The following is a 22438-nucleotide window of genomic DNA, read 5'->3' as shown; positions in this document are numbered from 1 at the left end:
ATCTGATGCCTTCTTCTGGCACACAGGTATACATGCAGATGGAGCACTCATACACATAAAATAAATAAATCTTTTAAAAATTTTTGTCTTTTATACAGTTATTGGTGTGTGTGTGTGTGTGTGTGTGTGTGTGTGTGTGTGTGTGTGTGTAAGGATTATGTGTCATAGCATATGTGAGAAGGGCAGAGGAGAACTTGTAGGAAACACCCCCATTAAACCATGTGGATCAATCCAGTGGTGATACAGGCCTTTGAGCTTGGAGCAAGTGCTCTTACTTGCTAAGTCATCTCTCAAAGCCATGTCTCTGATCCCAGACTACAGTATCATTAACTCGGTATGAATAGGACACACAGCTGTCAGTCAAGGGGCCTCTGATGCCTCCTGCTGCGTTCAGTTCCTGATTGTTGATAAGGCAGAGATCAATGGGATTCTTTCCCATCATCAGTCATAGTAAATAATAAAACTTTAGCCAAGTCAAAAATGTAAGTCTTAAGATAAAACTAACTCCAATCTTTATTATCAGTCTTAAGATCCTGTTCCTTTCTTACTTTTTTAATGCAGTGCTGGGAACAGAACCCAAGGCCATGTGCATGATCAGCAAGGTCTCTACCACCTAGTTCACTTTTCTGGCCTCCTCTGAAAACTTTTAATCCACATTAGAGGAAATGGTATATCTGTATCCACAGGGTTGTTCGTTTCCGTGGAAACGAAGATAAAGTTCATCTGTGAGCAGAGATAAAGCACAGTGGAATGTACAGTTTGCTTTTGTTGACAAGTTAATCTCTCACACAAAGAATGCATTCTGGAGTCTAGCACAAGCTTTAAAAGGCTGAAACCCCTCCTCAGCATCAGGATACAAAACAAACAACTTTGGCGTTTTGGGTTTTCGGCTCTCGGTGTTTGTTGCACAAAAGGGCACATCTCCTGTAAAGTGTTTAATTGCTATTTAAATTTTCATAATGTCATTGGCCTACGTGTTGTTTTTCTTCTATTTAAAAAGCTGTCGAGGGGGTTGGAGAGCTGGCTCAGCAGTTAAGAGCACTTGCTGCTCAATCGTGAACACCAGAGTCCAGCATCCACATCAGCCTGTCCACGGCCTTCTGGATCCCCACATCCAAGGGATCTGAACAGTCTCTTCTGAACAGTCACATTCTCACACTGGAACATACCACACCCCCCCCCCCCCCCCACACACACACACACACTTGAAATAAAATATTTTTTAATTATAGAAAATTGAATCTTGTTAAAGGACTCCATGATACAGTTTCCATGAGAACAACATCCTGATGGGCTACATGAGACTTCAGTGATGTAGCTGTCTGGGGGTCACTCATGTCTCTCTAGGGTACCTCAGATGGTTCGGTAAGCAGGCCCAACAAACTCACTAATTCCCAAAATGGAAAATAAAATTAAAGGTCCTTTATGTATGTGGTAATTTTTTTTTTTAGTGGAAAAAAGTTTTTTTGCACAAACTTACTAGCAAGATTGATTTTTTTAAAGTGGCATTTTTGGTATAATTATGTTATTATTAGTTCAACTTTATATTCTTTTCCTAAGTGATAAGTGAGAACACTATTGAAGCGAGCTAACATCGTGGAGCGTACATATTGATTTCTCCTCACAGTGTAGGAGGCTGAGCCTATTTTTACCCTTATCGTGAGTCAGATTTGTACAGAATTCCTGCCACAGCATGGGAGGTGGTGTCTCCCTGAGCAGCAGGATTCTGAACTCACTTGGCCTTGTAGGCATAAAGTGTATTCGGCCATTCCCAACACATGAAGAACTATTATCTTGGCTAGGAGTAGAACTTGCCAATAAAGTATGTGCTTGTTGTGGGTGAGTTTCAGGGCTCAATGCCTGTACCCCAAAAAAGACCCTCACCACAATAAGAAGAAAAATATCCAGAGAGCAATACCAGACACTGCCCTGCTAGCAAGGTAGGTATAATAGGTGTTTGGAACTCCCATGCCACGCGGTCCTGAGCCTTTCTCAGGGTGAGCTTTCAAGCACAAGTGCACATCCTTGGTTAACTCATTTCAGTTAGCAAAAACAGCCAGAAGCAGAAGCCAAAAGACAAGGTTAGTTCATTCCAGAACTATGGATTTGGATTAGATCTTTGTTCTCATTTTGCAGATGTTGGTGGCCACATACTAGGTTTTAAGGCCTGAAGTGTATCCCCATCATGGTGTCAGTCATGCTAAGGTCTGGGGGCCTATTACAGTAGCAAGAACCTAGCTGTTAAAACAATTCATTAAAAAATAAGGAGAGGGTGAGAAGATGGCTCAAAGAGTAAGAACATTTGCTGTGCAACTTTAAAGACCTGAGTTCGAGTCCCCAGCATGCACATAAAAGCCAGACATGGCTGTGTGCATGCCTGTAACCCCAGCTCTGGGATTAAGGTGTGAGGGGAAACAGGAGGATCACTGGGGCTTGGTGGCTACATCCTAAGTTTCATTCACGGGAATGAGGGCAGAGAGTGACAGTAGGACATCTGGTATTGTAATCTCTGTGTACCCACCCATATACACCTCGTTCACAGAAAGATATGAGAGAGAGTGAGTGAGAGAGAGGACTGTGGTGGAGACAGCAGGGATATAGCAGAAACTGCCTTACCCGAAATAGGAACTGTGGGCTCTGTGGATAAACAGCTCCAGCAGCCCCATTGTCCTGTGAAGAGTGTGAGGAACACCATTTCTCAAGGTCAGCCACTTTACTTCTGTTTGGCTTCAAAGTTCTGTAAATGAACTGTGGTGTTGGGTTGTTCTAGTTAAGGATTCCTATAGGTTATAAACAGGAGTGAAGTTGATAATGTCAGGGGTTATCCATCAGCTGAGAAAGAGGAAAATGTAACTGGTCATCACAGAATCATGTTTAAAAGTCTGGGGGTTGGATTTTCCTATTTCTCACTAAAAAGAGATTGTGGAGGCAGTAGAAAGTCCTTGCAGTTAAAATCCCCACAGAGGGATCTGTGCAAAGAAACTGTAGAGTTGCCAAAGCCATCCTAATGTAGCTGTGACATCTGGCTGTACTTACTTGTATGGATTTGAGACATGCTGGAAAGTCAAGTTATTCTCCTCGGCTCCTTGCTCAAGCTTTCTGTTCTCTGATCTACCGTGTGATAAGCTGCACTCCAAGACCTTGCCACTACAGATGGAGCCAACCCAGCTGCCAACCTTCCTCCCTTGATGGACTAATACCCTTGAAAACCATAAGCCAAAGTAAAACTTTCTCTTATGCTGTTTCTGTAAGATGTTTTGTCGCGTGTGCAAGCCTTAGTTTGGGGTTTCTAGTACTGTGATAAACCCCCATGACCAAAAGTGACTTGGAGAAGAAAAGGTTCATTTCACATCACAGGCTAGAGTCCACCATGAAGGGAAGTCGGGGCAGAAACTTAGACCAGGAACCTGGAGGAAGGGACTGAAATGGAGCACAGACATAGAGGAACACTGCCTACAGGCTTGCTCCCTGTTTTAGGTTTCTATTGCTGTGAAGACACCATGACCATGGCAACTCTTATAAAGGACAACATTTTTTTATTGGATATTTTATTTACATTCAGATGCCATCCCCTTTCCCCCTTTCCCCTCCCTAGAAAACCCCTATCCCATGCCCCCTTTTCCTTTTTGCTTTTATACAATTTTTTAAAATGTTAATCAAAGGCTTTATAAGTTTGGTAATGTTCAATCAGAAGTGTAAGCCAATACCCAACCTAGATATATCAACTATCTTTGACTGGTGGAGACACATGAACATCTGCCTCCATGTCCCCCCTTCTTTCTCTCTCTTTCTCTCTCTCATCACCTAGCTTCTCCTCTCCTTCTTCTTCTTCTCTCCTTGCTCCTTCTCTTCCTCTTGGTACTCCTCCCACCTTAGCTCCTCCTACATATCACCCTTCCTGTTAAAATAAAACTTTTCTCTCAAAATACAATTAGAGCATAATTATGCCTATTTGTACCAGTGAGGTACAAGATAGTCCTAATACCCAGTCCATCATTTTGTTGACTAACCAGAACCTCTGTCATCTCTCCTAACTAAAACACTTAGTTCTGAACCTGGCTTATTTTCTTGGCTTTAAAATGAATGTCAGCTGAAAACCATCCACTCAAATCTGTTCTCTCAAAGTAAATAGCCAGGATTGGCTATGAGACTATAAGTTTTCAACCCCATCAGAAATCCAGAATGACTTAGTTAACTGAAATTATGGGAAGCACAAAGCATAGCTTCTAAAACGTAGCCAAATTTATAGAGACTGCTGAACACCTGGACAGTCCCTATACTACAGAACGTTGGAGCATCAAATCTTCAGCCTTCTGGCCCAGGATCATCTGACAGACCTTAGTGATGCAGAATTATTAAGGGCTGATTACTCTGTCTAGGCAGATATAATCAGTCGACTATTCTGCAAGTGTGTCCTTTTCTGGACAGTAATTTGTCTGTAGATGGAAAGAGGCAATTCTTGTCTAGTGGCTGTCTCACCACAACTGGAGTAACTCCAAAGATGCTCAATTTCTTCTTAGAATCCAAGACAGGAAGCTGTCAGGAGCAGACAGGTCTCTAATCAAAATGAATATTAATACAGAAATGTTTGTCATGTCAATTTTGTGGACTTCTGACGTTTTGAAAACCAACTATCCATGTAAGGCAATCTGGACTGTTGTCTGTTAACTCCACTCAGCTATTTCTAAATAAAACATAGAAAACACCCTAACAATAAACTCCAAGCCATGAATTTGTTATAGTCCCTTAACTCACAGGCTAACCATCTCAAATCTGTTTAAAAAAAAGTTAAAGAAGGACTGGGTCTAGGCCTTGTATTCCTAAATGTGTTATGCAGGCACAATGCCTATGAGAGTATCAATATTCATCTCACTTTTATATCAATAAGAAGCTCGTACCAATGAAAACCCTAAAATTTGTAATCAAAGTAAATTGGTGCCATTTAAGAAATTATATCTTCATCTTGATAATAATTGTACAGATTTCTACCAATAGGTTATGGCTATGCAATAAATCCTAGCTAATCCTCTTTATTCCCACAAAACTACTACTTTTCCCTAGAAAGACAGCCCAATATTTACCACCTCAGTCCCCAAGCCCAGGGAATAGGGACTCTTCATTAACTTCTTTAAGCCAATTATGGGCGTTGAGATATTAGAAGAGGAGTGGGGGGGGGGGGGGAGAGTAAATTGATAAGCCTCTGATGCTGTGTCTTCACTGCATCCAGATGGAATTCCAGGACCTCAGAGGTTTGATCAGGTCTGCTCAGCTTGTTTGATACACCAAGGCTGTGTATTCTGCCATATACAATTCTCAAAACAAATTTTAGTATCAAGATAATTTTTTTAAGAGGTCTGACATTTTTTTTAAAGATGTTGGTTCTAACAGCTTTTCTTTTTTCCCCTCTTTTATTGGATATAATATTTACATTTCAAATTTTATCCCCTTACCCCATTCTCCCCACCACCCAGGAACCCCTTATCCCATCCCCCCTCCTCCTGCTTCTATGAGGGTGTGCACCCACCTACCCACCCACTCCCACCTCCCCACCCTCAGATTCCCCCACACACTCAGTGTTCAGCCTTCATGGGACCAAAGATCTCCTCTCCCACCTATGCCCAACAAGGCCATTAAAGGACAACGTTTAACTGGGGCTGGCTGACAGTTCAGAGGTTTAATCCATTATCGTCATGGTGGGAGGCATGGTGCCATGCAGGTAGACGTGGTGCTGGAGATGTAGCTGAGAATTCTACATCTGGATTGGCAGGCTGCAGGAAGAGAGATATGGGCCCGCCCGGGTTGAACATCTGAAACCTCAAAGCCCACCCACTGTGACACACTTCTCCAACAAGCCACACCTACTCCATTAAGACCACAGTTCAGGGCCCATCCCACCCCCCACCAAACTGTCACACTCCCCTGGCTTGCTCAGCATGTGTTTTATACACTCCAGGACCACCTGCCCAGGGATGGCAGCACCCAGAGTAGGCTGAGCTCTCCCACACCAATCATTAATCCAGAAAGTTCCCCAAAGGGTTGCTTACAGGCCAAGTTTTCAGGAGGAAATTTCTCAATTATGGTTCCCTCTTAGATAACTCTAGCTTGCATCATGTTGTAAAAAACAAATAAACAAACAAATGAAACAAAAACAAACAGACAGTGCCCCCCCAAATGCTAGGACAAAAGGTAACCCCACCCCACTTTCTTGTTTTACAATTGTCTTGTAGTGTGCCCCACTTTTCAGGAACATTTTATATATATTTATATATATATAAATCAGGGCGGATTCGTAAGAGACCACATGTGACATTTACATCTATGATATAACAAATTAATTGAGAAATTTTGATTCATTTCTTGTGTAAATCTCAGGTGATCTTCCTAATGGTGGCCAATCTCCAGGATCCAAGTACTTACCCCCCGCCCCTTGACTATCATGGAGGTTTTTTTGCTTTGTTTTTTTTTTCTCCTTTATTTTCATTTGCAAATGCAAATGGCCCCCTACCCAAAAGCCATGGTGTAGGCAAATGGGATAAGAGAATACTATATGAGAATGGTTTTGCCAGTACAGTAAGATGATTGTATCTATACTAGACCCAAGCCTTCTATCCTATTTCATCAACCATTCTAGGTGAAAAATATTTATCAAGCAAATTTGGTTCATAGAAAATGATGCCTTGGTCCACTGCAGTGCCATCTAAAGCAGCATACAAAGTGCTTATCCTAAATGTATCCTACAATAGGATTTAAAAATTATTTTTATATGCATTTATTCTTGCACAATTTCACATTCGCAGAGACAGAAAGACAGACAGACATGAAGTACTTTGATCCTATCTCCCCTCATGGTCCTCTTCCACCAACTCCTTCTTTCACGTTCATGTCTTCTTCTGGCACTGTATTTAATGAGGGTGGCCTGCGTGAGCACGGGGTGATTGAGCAAAGATGGCTTACCAGTGGCTACACCAGTGAGAATTATGACTCCCCTGCCTCCTCTAGCGACCATTAACTGCTCAGAGCTCCCCGTGAAGGCTTGGGACCTTATGAGCCCCACCCTAATTCATGATGGAATGCTACAGAAGTGTTTTCTTTTAAGTTAATGAGAAACTCGACTAAAAACTAGCCTGAATAATAAAGGTACTGTCTGTTGGTTTATGAGACTAAAAAGCCAAAGGCTTTTAAGTTAATAAGAAACTTGACTTAAAACTAGCTTATGTGATGAAGGTAATGTTGGCTTGTGAGACTAAGAGCCAAAGTCATACCCTTGGCTTCAAGTGATGCTTGGTAGTATCACCAAGGGCCCTGCCTTCCTTCTCTGTGTCTCCCTTGCTCTCAGGTGGCATTCTGTCTGTTCTAAAATGGCTCCCTATATGATATTAACATGGTTTCAGTAGATCATAGGGTCATATGTACTCTGTTCCCAGCATCCTCTAAAAGGGATGCTTTATTTATCCTTAAGACCATTGACTGGTTCGTTATTCTTTTATATTACTTATTTTTTTTATGTGCATTGTGTGTGTGAGGGAGTCAGGTCCCCCGAAACTGGAGTTACAGATAGTTGGGAGCTGTCCTCTGGGCACTGGGAATTGAACCCGGGTCCTCTGAAAGAACATCCAGTGCTCTTAACAGCGGAGCCATCTCTACAGCTCCTGGTTCATTATTCTTACTAGATGTTACCTCTGGAGTCAAGTCTAACCCTAAATGGAAACCAGGAATAGCCATTACCTGCCGTTTCTAGCTGTCCGTCATGACTGACTGGCCAGGATAAATTATTCATATTTCATTCAAATTAACACACCCACTTTAAACTCACAAATGCGAATCTGTTCAAAAGGTGCACTCTTGCCTCTTACTCCCCTAGCATTGTGGCTCTTGGCCTTTCACCTTTTCCTGTACTAAAGGCTTCCTCTGCCCTTGGCTGTCAGAATGTTGGTGTCTCAGTGACAGTGACTCACAGTACTGTCCCTGACTCACAGTGGGAGCTTTGCCGTTGTTCTTGTTTGGAACCTGATGAGCCACATGGTCTTGATGGAACTCACTTTCTTTAGATATTCTGAATGTTTCCTAGGCTACTGTATCTGTGAAAAGCGGCCCAGCAATGTGCATGTGGTTGCTGATCCCAACCCTGATAGTCAGAGGTGGGGATGAAGGATAGCCAAGGCTCCTGGGACCCTGGATGATATCTGCTTTTGCTAGACATTAAAATTTGGGAGGGGAAATGTGGAAAGGGGATGGCATCTTAAATGTAAATAAAATATAAAATAAAATTTGAAAAGAAGGTGCTTGCCAAGGCTGGAGCTTTTTGCAATCCAGCTTGCCAAGTTCCTGGAGCTAGACAGGAAGTAGAGGCAAAAGAAGGTGAGGAAATCAAGGAATCCAGTGAAAAGGGAGGAACATCAATGCAGTGGGGGCAGCCAGATGCCTACACTACTGTGCTTAGGAAAACATGCACTTAGCATGATTCTCCTTTGTGTGAAGGGGCAGTTACATGGGGCATCTGTGTTACTATGCCTCAGGTATTGAACTCCAAGGCACCTGCCTACTCTTGTTTATAGTTGCTTAGTTCCTGAGGGAAGCCAAGAATCTGCCTTCTATCTACCCACCCATCCATTTATTCTTGAGCTATGATCATGCTATGTAGTCAAGGCTGTCTGGAACTATGCGTTACTTCAGTAAGCTTCAAACTCACAATCCTCCTGCCTCAGCCTCCTGAGTGCTGGGATCACAGACACACACTCCCATACTTGACTTTTAATATTTGTTATTAAAAAGATTTTTCATAAAGACAGTGGACATACCTGGTGGGTTTAATCAACGGCCGCATTGTTATCTCTGCCTAAGCTGTTGTGAACTAGTTTCCCTGTTAAGATAAAGTGGACAGCACAGTCATCTGTTATAGCCCCTACTACCTGGTGAGCACTTAGCACAGGCCAGCTTCTGGTGTTAGCAGACAGCTTATTTGTTTAAAGTGGAATCAGACAGCTTGTCTACAGTACCACAGCTACGAATGGGCAGGAATGGGTTTGAAGCTAGATACAGCTTCATAGTGTGCCATGTGACTTCCCAGTGACCTTGGTATTTTCAATGGGAAGTTCGATTTGAAAGTTAAAGCTTGTTTTATAATGTGTGTGTGTACATGTTTGGTGTATGTACATATACATGTACAATGAGTGTGTCCGTGTATGTTGAAGACAGAAGTTTCTATCAAATATCTGTCAATCAGTCTCCACCTTGCTTTTGAGACAGGTCTCTCGGGGAACCTGAAGCTCATAGTTTGGCTAGAACATCTGGGCAGTGAGGTGCAGGGATGGTCCTGGCCCTATCTTCCCAGCGTTAGGCATATAGGAGTATGTCATCATGCCTGGCTTCTTATGTAGGTGCTGGGATCTGGACCCGGGTTCTCATACCCGAATAGCATTTTTACCAACAGAGCCCCAGCCCGGAACTATAAATATTCTAATCAGTACTTCAGAGGAGGAAAGGATAGATAATTATTGATAGTCAGTTGTAAACAGTGAAATCTTAGTGGTGAGTGTAAACTGTGTGCCTTGGTCCCCAAGAGGCAGCCACTTGAGACTTGTTTTTAACTACCTACTGATCCTGCTCCAGCAAACTAGCTATGGGTTAAAAAAAGTGGGGGTGGGGGAGGAATGGAGAAGGCAGGAGGAGTGGAAGTCTGTCCTCAGGTGACACTTGCAAGTTATTAATAGAACACAAAACAGAGGAATTTAAACTTTCTCAACAGATAAATTAGAAGGTAATTAGCTGTAATGGAAAATGATTCTTTTACCAAACAGTTCATCATTGATTGCTTAATCCTGTGCATCCGCAGGGTGTTTACAGTGGGACTGGGCATAGATATATCTCATCTGTATTAGGCTAAGGTCAGAAGTGTGATTTAAGAGCAGAATCCAAATTGATCATTATTTCGAAATGTGTGTGGGGGCTGCGCGTAGCAATGCATGCCTGTAATCCCTGTGCTCAGGAGACAGAAGAATCATGAGTTCAAAGCCAGCCAGGCATAAAAACCTGTGTTATATAATAAGATCCTGTCCCTAATTTAGAGAGGTGGGGGGAGGGGAGGGGAGGGGAGGGGAGGGGAGGGGAGGGGAGGGGAGGGGAGGGGAGGGGAGGGGAGGGGAGGGGAGGAGAGGAGAGGAGAGGAGAGGAGAGGAGAGGAGAGGAGAGGAGAGGAGAGGAGAGGAGAGGAGAGGAGAGGAGAAAAATAGTAGTGTAGAGAGATGAGGTTTCAGTGGATTAAACACAACACAGGCGGTAGACATGAGTTCAGAACCCCAGAACCCACATAAAACCAGGTGTAGTTATACACATCTGTAATCCCAGCCCTCCTATGGAGAGATGTGAGGCAGAGGCATGAAACTTCCCAGAGGTTCACAGACCAGCTAGCCTGGCCTACACAGTAGCAATGAGACGGTCTCAAAACAAGGTCAAAGGTAAAAACTGACAACCAGGATTGTCCTCTGACCCCACACACATGTCATGGTATGTTTGCTCACACATTTGAACACACACACACACACACATACACACGTAATAAATAATAGGACATGAATGTGAAAAGATAGAATGGTGCAACCCTCAAAGCAGTTTCTGTTCCCTGTACGGACATCTTTGCCCAGGTCAGAGCAAAGTAATTCTGTCTACAGCCTTGACAGTCAGCATCATTCATCACTCACTTCCTGACCTGATTGGACCTGGAACCCAGGCATCCATCATCATGAGTGAAGACGAGAAGAGCACAATGTAGAGATTAAACAAAGAAATAGGATGTTCACTTTGGTAGCACATATACTAAAATTAGAATGAATCAGAGATTAACATGGCCCCTGCACAAGGGTCACACTCAAATTCATGAAGCATTCCATGTTGGTTGTGGTGGCACATGCAGGTAGGATTTGTTGAGGGAGACCAGCCTGGGCTACACATTTATGGGGTTGGGGATTTAGCTCAGAGGTAGACCACTTGCCTAGCAAGTGCCAGGCCCTGGCTGGGTTCAGACCTCAGCTTTGGGAAAAAAAGAAATGGGATACATTCGCACTCCAGCGTCGGAGCTGAAGTCTACGGCATGCCCGGCACAGAGGCTTTGAGTCCCAGCCATGTGAAACACCCCAACTTAGGCTGTAGGTTTACAGTGCTGGGATTCACAGAATGGCCTAGAAAGGAGGCAGGCCTTGAAGGGTGCTGGCAGTGAGACCAACAGAACAGAAGGGAAATGGCTGGGAGAGAGGAGCTGAAGCCCAGGCAGAGTCATGGTGGTTGGGAGGAGGAGGGGACAAAGGACATGGACAAGGCGGGTTAGTTTCATGTCAGTGAAATGGAGGGAGTGAGAGCTGATTGCTCAGAGCACAGTGGGTTGCCAAGCTGGCTGGAGGAGGGTCTGTGGCCAAAGCAAGCATTCTAGCCCATTCCAGCCTAGTGCCTCTGACTTTTAAGTCTCATAAACAGATACTACTTTTATTGTATAAACTAGTTTTGAGTTGAGCTTCTTATTAAGTTACAAAGCCATGTTGTAAGAGGTGTCTAAGGTAGGTGTAAGAGGTGTCTGCTGCATTCGTGGGACGGCACGTGGACTGTTTCCACAGCATTGTCTAATGAGTTGAGTTTACTTACTAAATGCTTTTCCCCAGAATGTCTGAGACGGTAAAAAAACCCAGCTCCATTACAGATGGGATCCTTTGACTATGCTGTCAAAAATCATGGTCCTTTAGTGAAGTTTTCTCTTTTGGTCCCACTTGCCTACTCCATGACTTTTGGGAGGAGCCATGCAATAAAAATTAAAAAAAAAAAAAAAAAAAAAAAAAGATAAAGTTGAGAAGGCAGGAAATCTCCATGATCAGCAAGGGGAAAGAGCTGGCAGATGTTCAGATCCCAGAAATTAGCACAAATATCTTTAGTCCTTATTGTGTGTAGTTTGAAGCTACCACCTCTTGCTCCAGGACCAATGACCGAGATACCAGCCCCCATCCAGAATCCCTTGAATCCTCGGACAAAAGACACACACACAGTTTGTTCCTTTACAATTTGCCTTCTTGACCCAATTGCTGGGCGCTGATGTCTCCCACCTGGAAAAGTGTTCCCTCACCAATTTCTTATCTCCATCTCTCCACCTGCTCTAAACTTCAGTGGCTAGTCCCACCTGGCCCTGCCAAACATCCTTGACCACCCACCCAGCTCACCCACACACATCTAGAGACCCCACATGGTTGCTGTGTTCTTCTCCCTCCAAAGCATGCCAGAAACTCCTCTCTCCTTCCTTGTGTCTGCTTTTTCCTCCTGGGATACAGAAGACCTGCCTGTACCTTCCACCTAGCAATTGGCCCCCGGCTTTCTTTACTAACAAATCAAGAACCAATTGGGGAATAGGACCTTAGCATCAGAAATGCCCCCTTCAAGTCCTTGTTCATCATCCTAATAATAAAACAAGAACAGTTACCTGTAGGAAACTTGACGACAGAATAGGCGAGGGTTGTCTGACCATCAGGTTCTGGATTCTGCCTGCCCAGTATTGCAAACACATGTCACCAGGGCCAGCACTGTTATATGGATTCTGGGACTCTAACTCGTTTTCTCATGCTTGTATGGCCAGCCATCACCTAGGTCCTCAAGTTGTTTTAGCCAGTTTGTTCATCTTGGAACCATTTGCCATGTTCATGAAGTACCTTTAGCTTCTCTCAAGCCTTGTCAGCTAGATTGCTTTTTTCCACTCTGTTCCAAGGCTGCAGATGTGAGATATATGTGTTAGATGTGAGAAATTGTTAACAGATGTTGCCATTGTGGCTCCTCTCCTGAGAGTAAGGATGTAATGGGCTGGCTTGGTGGGTTCTTTTTGTTGTTCTTGTTTCCAGGGCGCCTTTTCTCCCTCACCCTCGAATCTAAGGCTTTGTAATAATCACTTGTGGTTAAATGAATTGTATGGCATCGATCAGAAACCTCTAGACATGCCTTAGGTGGATGTGTGTAAGTGAAGTCACAACTGAAAGCCAGCTGGGTACACGAGACAGCCCACGCAGGTAGGAGACCGGAGGGTGACAGAATTAACGTCATCAGAAGTGTTCTAATGTTTATTAAAGATGATCAGTCACAAAAGAATGTGGTTCACATTTTGGATTTTCACATTATTTTGTGTTATCAAAATAAATGATCAATGTCTTCCCCAAAGAAGAAATTAGACCACTTAGGACATGAAGACAAAGCCAGCTCTGCAGAAGGCAAGTCCACTCTGAGGGTATGGACAGGAGACCAGGCTTGGGCCAGACAGAAGCTAGTTCTTAGCTGGGCAGGACACAGGAAGATGGCTCTGTGTTCTCTCCCTTGCTGTTCATGGTCAAGCATGGTGTGTGTTCGCCTCCATCGCACATTTAGAGTGAACGTACAGCTCATATTTATCTCACGGCCATTCGTGAGGCTTGCTGTGAATTTTGGGAAGTATAATGACATCAACAAAAATCACATGATCACACTCCTCAGAAATTGACTAGCTGCCATCCTTTCCATTTTTGATGCTTTGGTTTTTTTTTTTTGTTTTTGTTTTTTTTTTTTTTTTTTGTTTTTTTTTTTTTGTTTTTTTTTTTGTTTGTTTTTTTTTTTAAGTGGCCTGTATCCCATGTGGACTTTTCCAATGATGTATTCTTGTGTATGCTTTTTTTTCTTTCTTTTTTTAATTGTTGAAAGTAGATTATGTACTACGTAACACTGGAATCCTAACATAATGGTCTTTTCTTCCAACTATCACATCCCACTTAGTTTAAGTATAATCATAACAGGGAGGTCATGGTCCCTCTGACTGGGATATTCTGATTCGGAACATATATACACTGGGCTATTTTAGCCTGACGCCATTCAAATACTTTTCAATTAGCTGTCCTTTTCTTAATTCAGTATGGCACAGAATATAAGTATATTTCTTATAATGAACTGGCTTCTTGGGTAGATCCGTTTCCCAAAAGAACATTCTCATCATATAATAGTATTATGGTTTTTAAAAGGATATAATTTTTACCTGCAAATGGTCATATGATAGTATTATGAACATTCTCGTCATATGATAGTATTATGGTTTTTAAAAGGATATAATTTTTACCTGAAAATGGAGTCGCTGATATTTTGCTTTTATTCCTCAGTCACTGACAGCTGACTGAGAGAGGTAAGGATCCTGGGGCCAGCCTCTCTGAAGACAGATACTGATGTGGATTTACCACTCAGAGAGGTCCTGTGGTAGCCGTCTTTCTTGCTGTGTGCAGCCATTTTTCACACTTGCTATTTGAAACATGAATAGTTACTATGTAATGGTTCGCGGAAGAGTGGCCAGTAGTGCCAACTGGGGATTGATGTGTTTGAGTGCCTGTAATGTCTTGTAAGGTATTGATGAAAGCAACTTGACCGCCTTCAGCAGCGTCTCTACCCGGAGCCAGCTAGTTGAAGAGTTAAGCTATTTCCTTTAACTCTACAGACTGAATTTAGCATGGATAGAGTGTGATGGCCATGAATTCAAGGAAAACCACCTTTTAAAATGTGTTTAAGATGAATAAGACTGGTTTGAATGTTGGAGAGCATTCTGGAAAAGAAAACCTGGTAGGGAATCAAGTGGAAGTCCCTTGGCGGCCGACTCTGCCTCCAGCTGCCTTCATTTATTGAACAGCTGTCAAAGAAAGCAAAGCATTATTTGTGCATTAGAACAATTTCAGAAAGCTGTTTTTAACCCCCAGTGGTAGGTTTTTTTTCCAGCCTTCTCATCTCTGCAAAGGTTTTCAAAGCTGTAATGACCCATGCTTGCATGCTTGTATCAGGGATGAGGTCACCGCAGAGCACATGACACAGTTAGTCTCATGTGCGAGGAAGTACAACCATTAGAATTTTAGTTCCTGCAGAATTCTGTGCTGTGTCACATAATCACATATAGCTGTTTTGGCCCAAAGTCAGCAACAGTATCTACTATTGATTTCTCAGAGACATGACAAATGTACAAGACAAGAAACAGTTCTGGATGTAACTCATGCATAATGAAGGGCTCAGAAAGAACTGCAGCGTGGATTTCTGTCCTGGACATTGCATCTTATAGAAGATGGGTTGTGTGGATGCAGCGTTGGGAATTTGTAATGAAATACTTCCAATACTTCTTTTTGACTTGATACACAATTTATTTGCATGAATTCTGGTAGTAAAACACAAACATTGTGTTTGCAAGGCAGTTGCAAGGCCAACTGAACTGTCTTTCCAAGCCTGAGCTGCCTTATTTTCTATTGAAAGATTTTTACACTGTTTATTGTAGTATTTTATATGTATGGGCCTTTTGACTGTGTGTATGTTCATGGGTCATGTGTGCATTGCCTGTCACTGCCAAAAGAAGGCAGCTAATCCCCTGGGGCTACTGTTGTGAACCACTGGATGGGTGCTAGTAATCAAACCCAGATCCTCTGGAAGAGCAGCAAGTGTTAACTGGGGAGCCATCTCTCCAGCCCCCACACTGAAAGCTTTAAATAGTCGTACTTGAAATCTATCTATCGTCTGGATTAGTTTTCCCAAGTAATGAACTTGAACATAAAGGGAATTCTTTTACGTGGGGGATCTTCTTGACTCAGACACACAATGGTCAAGTATAAAGTATCCCTGTGTGAATGTGCTAGTGGATGTCAAGGTCAATGACATCTACTCCTGTCACAATGCCATTAGCCCTCAGCTATTCTATCTAGTCTTGATCTATTGGACAATGTGAAAGCTGTCTGAATTAACTAGGCTCTTCCATGGTCCCACCGATAGTTTTCCCTCTATCTCCCATACAGTATTAGTTTAATTATTTGGAAATTCTAAATGAGTATTATGTTCATGGCTACTATATGGTCAATAAAGGTTAATCTAAGCTTTATATTTTACCTAAGTATCTTTACCTGGCATTCTCCATCCTTCTGTAACTAAAGGGAATACTGATAGAGAAGTGTTTTGTCAAAAAAAAAAAAAAAAAAAGAGGAATACATGTTCTCTTTTTCCTGACATCTTTATATTAAGGTGTTGTTTGTTTGAGGACTGCAACCTTTTCTCTCTGTTGTCCTGCTCTCTCTTGTTTGTCTGGCTTCCTCTCAATCCTCCTCTCTCCTCAACAGGCAAAGGTCTGTGCATTTCTCCCAGGCAACTGTCACCACCTTGAAATCTTACTCCAGTGTTCTCCACACCTGTTTGGACAAGTTAGTAGACATAACAGCTACTGGACACGAACAGTTACCAGCTTAAATGACAGCTCGGTTTTAAGTCCCTCCATCACTCTGGCTCATTCCAGGACCCTGCGGGGAGGTGGGGTCAGGACTTCGAATATGTGCACTTCTGAATTAGATAGTGGGTTTCACTCAGTTGCTCTCCAAAAGGCTTATTCTGATTTGTATGCCCACCAGGTGTGACAGTGGCGTTGATATTTTGCCACAGTTCTGTCAACATCATGTATCTTCAGGAATTTGATTTTTGCTCAGTTGGGTGAAATTGTACATCTTATAGAGAGCCTCTTACACGAGGAATATCTTTCTCTGTGCTTCTGCCTAGGTCTCCCCTCCTATAGAGGTTGTAGAGGAATGAGGCTGTGTAGAGGAAGCATCCTTTCTCTCACCAAGTGAGCATCTAAGGCTAACACTAGCAGAAGCCAGAAACTGTACGTCAGTCTCCCCTCACAACAGCAAGACTAAAAGAAGCCTTCATTTCCTAGGCCAGGCCCTAGGGAAGGGCAGCCAACACAAGTGCATGAGAGTCAATGACCTGGTTGTGGAGGAAGCCAGGTGCTTCCCTTCCTGCACTGACAGATTGCCAACTGTCATTCCAGTGGTAGCCTTAAGGTCTGAACAGAGGATCTAGTCTTTATTAATCCAAGAACAATCTGCAACTAAGTTGGGTAAACCTTATGTACTTGGTCAGATGCTCACTGACTATATACCAATAAAACTATAAACTACAGATTCATACTAGGGGTCTGACATCATATCTACAAGTAAGGTTGTGTGTGTGTGTGTGTGTGTGTGTGTGTGTGTGTGTGTGGTGTTTGTACACATGGTATTGGAGGTGGTTATGTACATCTGTGTACATATGGCAGGTGTGAGGGGACTGGAGGCCAGATGTTAACATCAGGGGTCTTCCTCACTCTCTATCCACAAGGCCTCTCACTGAGCCTGGAGTTTACAGATTTGACTAGTCTGTACAGTCAGTCTCCCCTGACTCCTCTCAGACTGACTGACAGCAAACTTCAGGGATCTACTTTCTCCTGCCTCATTTTGTCCTTGGCTCTGGGCTGTAAATGAGTGCCACTTCTGGCACTCGTGTAGGTACTGACAATCAAAATCAGTTCCCATGCTTGGTCAGCAAGCAGTTTCCCAACTGAGCCGTTTCCCACCCCACATGGACAACCTACTAGAGGTCACATTCCTAGAGAAAATGGACTCTCCCTCTCCCATTAGCCATAATTGTCAATAGCTCCCTGGCTAGAGGCAGGAGCCTCACGAGTCCTTGATCTTATGTGGGTCTTGTATAGGCAACTGCACCTGTTCTGAGCTCGTGGGCGGAGCTCGTGGGTGCAGCAGCCCTGTCATGACTCACAGATGTCTTCCCCATCTCTGGCTGTTACAGTCTTTTCACCTCATCTTCCTCCTGAGCCTTGCAGGGAAGTTGGGATATAGATGTGCTATTTAGGGGTGAGCACTCCAGACTTTTTTTTCTCTGTACTTTTTGACCAGTTGTAAAACTGTGTTAACCACCAAAAGGGACATTTCTATGATTTTCCAAAGTTAGGTTAGTTGACTAATTAAATGAATTCTAAAGCATTCCAAGTTTCTTCTTCTTCCTCCTCCTTTTCCTCCTCTTTCTCCTCCTCCTTCTCTTCCTCTTCTTCCTCCTCTTCCTCTTCCTCCTCCTCTTCTTCCTCTTCTTCCTCCTCCTTCTTCTCCCTTTTTTTCCCCTTTTCTTTCTCTGGCAGTGGCAAGATTCATGGTGATGGCAATGCCATGCAATCAGGCCTCTTGGGTTTGTTTGTTTGTTTATTATATTGCATGTGAACTCCTGTTTAAAACCCTGTCCCAGCCCCACGGTTATGGAATGCTCCCATTGCAAAGCACATGGCCAGACTTCACAGTATGTTACCTGCACAGCATCAGTTGTGAGCAGTGGAAAATGGCTTCTCTGGGTTTGTTTGCAAGAAATATCTACCAGGATACAGAGAAGCCTTCAGGAAACATGGCAGGAAGGGAGGCCTGGATTCCACATATCGTTTTGAAATCTGTGAAGTAGTGCAGGAGAAATTCCTCCCTGCTGAGAGCATGGACACAGATAAAGTTCTGTTTTGCCAAAAAAAAACCAGCCACTCTTGTTAAGGAACACAGAAGCTTGCTTCCATCTGATCATGTCTACAAATTATGGTATGGTTTCCATGGACCTGCTTTATATTCTGTTCTTTCAAAACTAAGCCTGGCAGTGAGTGGGTTTATCTACTATAACACCTGTGTTTATTTTCACCTTGGGAATGTTTACATGTGTAATTTTAATTTCCCTTTGATCCTGGTTGTGTTTTGTTATAAAAGGCTTGGGACATCTGTAAAATCAGAAAAGTCAAAATCTCTCAGTGCCCACACCTCTGGCGTGTTTACAGCGGTCTGCTCCATCATCCTTAGAAAGTTGAAGTCGCTGGGCAGTGGTGGCGCATGCCCTTAATCCCAGCACTTGGGAGGCAGAGGCAGGTGGATTTCTGAGTTCAAGGCCAGCCTGGTCTACAGAGTGATTTCCAGGACAGCCAGGGCTACATAGAGAAACCCTGTCTCAAAAGACCAAAAAAAAAAAAAAAAAAAATTGAAGTCATGGATTTGGAGGCATTTGTGGCTTATGTATATTCAACTTCCCAGGCTGCTTCATCAGGAGGGAAGGTGAATGTTAATCTTGGACTCTAGTTGTCACAGTTAAGAGGGGGTGGTCAAGCAGGAAGCAGACGGAGGTCGGGGGGGGCTGTGGGGGAGGAATGCTGATTACAGGAGGAAAATACAGGGCAAGAAAAGGAAGGATTTTCAATTATCCAGAGCTGTTCAGTCATAGGCTGGCTGCCCAAGCAGGGGAATGAGTAGCAGACACTAGAGCATTGGGTCACCAGTTCTGGGATTCTCCCTCCAGAGGTGACCAAGGCGTCTCCAGCTGTTGGCTCCTAGTACAGACAAAGAGAGAGGAGGCTTCCTTCTGGCAACTAGTAAGGAAGAAACACTCCTGCTGGCCAGGGAGGGAAGCCTACATGGGTACCCAGGGAGGAGGCAATGGCTCCATTCAAGAGTTGATGGAACCTGGGATTCTGGAGCTGGTTTCTGGACCTGCCTTCTGTTCCCAGGAGGCAGGGAGCTGCCAAGCTTAGGCCAGGGTGGGAATCAGCTCAAAGTAAAAACTGAGAAAGTACCAGATTCAGTCTGGTAGTTGCTCTCCATTCTGATGCCAAACTACCACCACATCCACAACCACCTCCTCCTCCACCACCACCTCCACCACCACCACCATCACCACCACCACAACCACTATCACCACCACCACCATCACCCAGTGTATAGACAGGCACTTCTCTGAACCCTAATTGGAACAGCATAAGCCCAAGATGTGGCAGGACAGAGTCCCTAAGAAGGCAACGTCCTACACCACAGAACAAGCTCCACATTTGCTTTTCCTCAGGTTTTTTTTTTCTTCTTTTGTTAACCACTGAGTTTAGTTGGTGTTGCTCATGAGAGCACGGCTGGAAGTTACATGCAGGGGCCAGAGCATCTTCACACCAGCTACACCACTGAAGGATATGGTTCCCCTCCCTCAGCACCATTAACAGCCAAATTTCCATCTCAAAGGTGAACTCTCAAATCTCTCTTAAATAAAGGGCACAGAGGCAGTATTGGTGCAGCAAGTACTTCACCAACTAAGGCAGCTCCTACGCACCCTTTTCCTTATGATGCACTGTTACAATACTATGTCTGCCCCTCGGGGAAGAGAGGGTGGGAAAACAGTATCCCACGGATGGGCTAGGGCAGAGGAGAGCTGAGTCTTTATGTGAGTTTCCTGTCTTCCCTGAGTCCTAAGTGATCTCTAGGCAAGGGCATGGAGCCACCGTCCTTAGAGTCCCAAGAGCTGGCACCTGTCCTCCAACCCCTGCAGTTAGTATAGAGCAAGAAATTACCACCTGCATGAGTTGACCTAACCTAAGAGGCAGCATAGAGATGAGCCTGAGCCCTCCTTATGTTTAACGACAGGGAGGAGATCCATGTAGTTAAAGGAGGAAACAAAGGCATTGCATATGGAAGGCAAAACTTGCTTTCGTGCAGACCGGAGTCTTTCGAGGCTATGTCCTACTTTCCCAGAAAGTGGGTTAGAAATTGTTAAAGGGGAATGTGAATTTAATATTTTCCCTATCTTCTCCCTCCACTCCAATCCATTGAAATATTAAATGCAAATGGAAATTTTGCTTCAGCGGATTGGGAATACACTTGTGCTGGCAGAGAACATTGAATGTTTTCCATCTTGCGCTTGTAAAAATGTAGAAGTAAAGATTTCCTTTCCGCCTCTCTGAACAGAAATGCTACAAGCATCGAGTTAGTAGCCAGTATTTTAAAAGGAAGGCAGGAACTGCATGTGTCATTTAAGGGACCAGGAGTGGCCTCTGGGCAGACAATATTAAAAGCTCGGACTGCAAGTATTGAAAGCCCAGTAGAGATTCACCTTGGAGCACTTCAGCGCCCTCTGCCCTGCTGGTCTGGATTCTGCTCCTCCCCAGCAGGAGCCCGGGTTCCTTCCAGGCATGGGAGTGTGGGGCCTAGGGGAACCTCGGAACTTAAATCCCATGGAGAGTTATTGGTGAAAGACTGTTTGAACACCCACCTCTGGGGAAGAGCTTTGGGTGCAGGAACAAGCCAAGATGAGTGAGAGGAGACCTGGCGGCAGCGGTGGCTGCTGCTCAGCAGAGCTAGCCCAGGCTAGGCCAGTCACCACTGAAGACTCAACTGCATCAGAACACCAAGCCAGTTTGCTACTCAGCCTTGCCATTATTAGAACATTTTTAGCCTTCTTAGGGCAGGGCTTGCTCTGCCTGTCATGAGATTACTCTTAGAGCAAATAACAGAAGCCGTGTGATTATTGTTAGGAAGCTGCAATATTAGAGACGTGCGTGTTGTTGTCATTATTTTAATCAATTTTCTTTTCCATCTTTTTCAGCAAATGTTTTTCCTCAGCCCACCCCACCCCCCCAATGCTCGACAGAAACTGGAAACTGGCCATTCTTTTACATAGTTGGTCTTTCAGAGCCAGAGAGAAGTTTTAGCTATTAGGCCTCATTGGCTAGCCAAGCCCAGTTCTGTTTTATTGCCAAGCTGGTCTAGATTTGTGATGTAGAAAGCTATAAATATTAGAGGTTGAGGCTTAAAAATTAAACTTCTCTTTTGTGTTCTGCTTCAGCAGAGATCCACCTGATTAAATAAAAATTATTTTTTATGTGTGTGGGTGTTCTCACTTGAATGGATGTCTATGCGTCACGTGGGTGCTACCCAATGAGACCAAAGGAGAGTACCTGATCCCCTGGAATCGGGGTTACACACGGTTGTGAGCCACCATGTGATGAGAGGAAGTAAGTGTGGGTCCTGGGAAGAGCGGCCAGTGCTCTTACCCTCTGAGCCATCTCTCCAGCCCTCTTAGAAACCCTTCGGTGGTGCTGAAGGTCCTTCTTTTGGCTACTTACAGCACTTGGCCCGTGTTTTTACCGATTATTTGTTTCCCTGTGGAGAAAATAGGACATAAAGCAGGCCTGGAGAAGTTAAATGCCACAGATTCTTTGCCACCACATTTTCACTGTCTTTTGGATTAGCTTCACACTGATATCTCATCTTAAACTTGGAAAACCCAAACTACAGAGACGGCTCGGAGACTGAGTCCTTTCCACACAGACATGAGGACTGGAATTCAGATCCCCAGAACTCACGTAAAATGTGAAGTGCCAGGTGGGCGTGGCAGTCTCCAATCACTCTACCTCAGAAGGCAGAGACAGAGCATCCCAAGAGCAAGCCGCCTAGCAAGACTACGTGTACCTGTGATGTGTGGTTTGATTGAGAGACCCTTCATCAGTGAATATGGAGGAACGTAACTCGTGACATCACCCTAAGGCCTCCGCACACTTGTTCACACACACACACACAGGTATACATATTCCCAAACACATGCAAAATGTGCACATACCCAATGGGCATCACACATCTGGAAAAAAGGGAAAACACTTGGTGAAATCTTAATCAAAATGGCGACAGCTATGGTCTGCTGAGTTATCTTTTAAATGGCCAGTTGGGAACCAGTGTTTGTCTTATTCATCATTTGTCTCAGCTATGTATATTACAAAGTAAGATAAGCTTGTTTTCTGCTTGCCCCTTATTTTTCTCATAAAAAAAATAAGAAA

The 22438-nt window shown here is 43.8% G+C and overlaps 1 protein-coding gene and 1 non-coding gene across 6 annotated transcripts in view; both read left to right on the top strand.

The window, feature by feature from the left end:
• Positions 1-22438, top strand: part of Fam171a1 (family with sequence similarity 171 member A1) — a 128537-nt gene that overhangs the window by 35969 nt on the left and 70130 nt on the right. The window lies entirely within an intron of this gene.
• On the top strand, positions 10791-10892 carry LOC117714496 (U6 spliceosomal RNA). The gene has a single exon (XR_004607567.1). It is a non-coding gene; the product is annotated as a U6 spliceosomal RNA (small nuclear RNA).

Source organism: Arvicanthis niloticus, chromosome 8, assembly GCF_011762505.2.
Source record: "Arvicanthis niloticus isolate mArvNil1 chromosome 8, mArvNil1.pat.X, whole genome shotgun sequence".
NCBI lineage: Eukaryota > Metazoa > Chordata > Mammalia > Rodentia > Muridae > Arvicanthis > Arvicanthis niloticus.
This window is presented reverse-complemented; position numbering and strand designations above follow the sequence as displayed.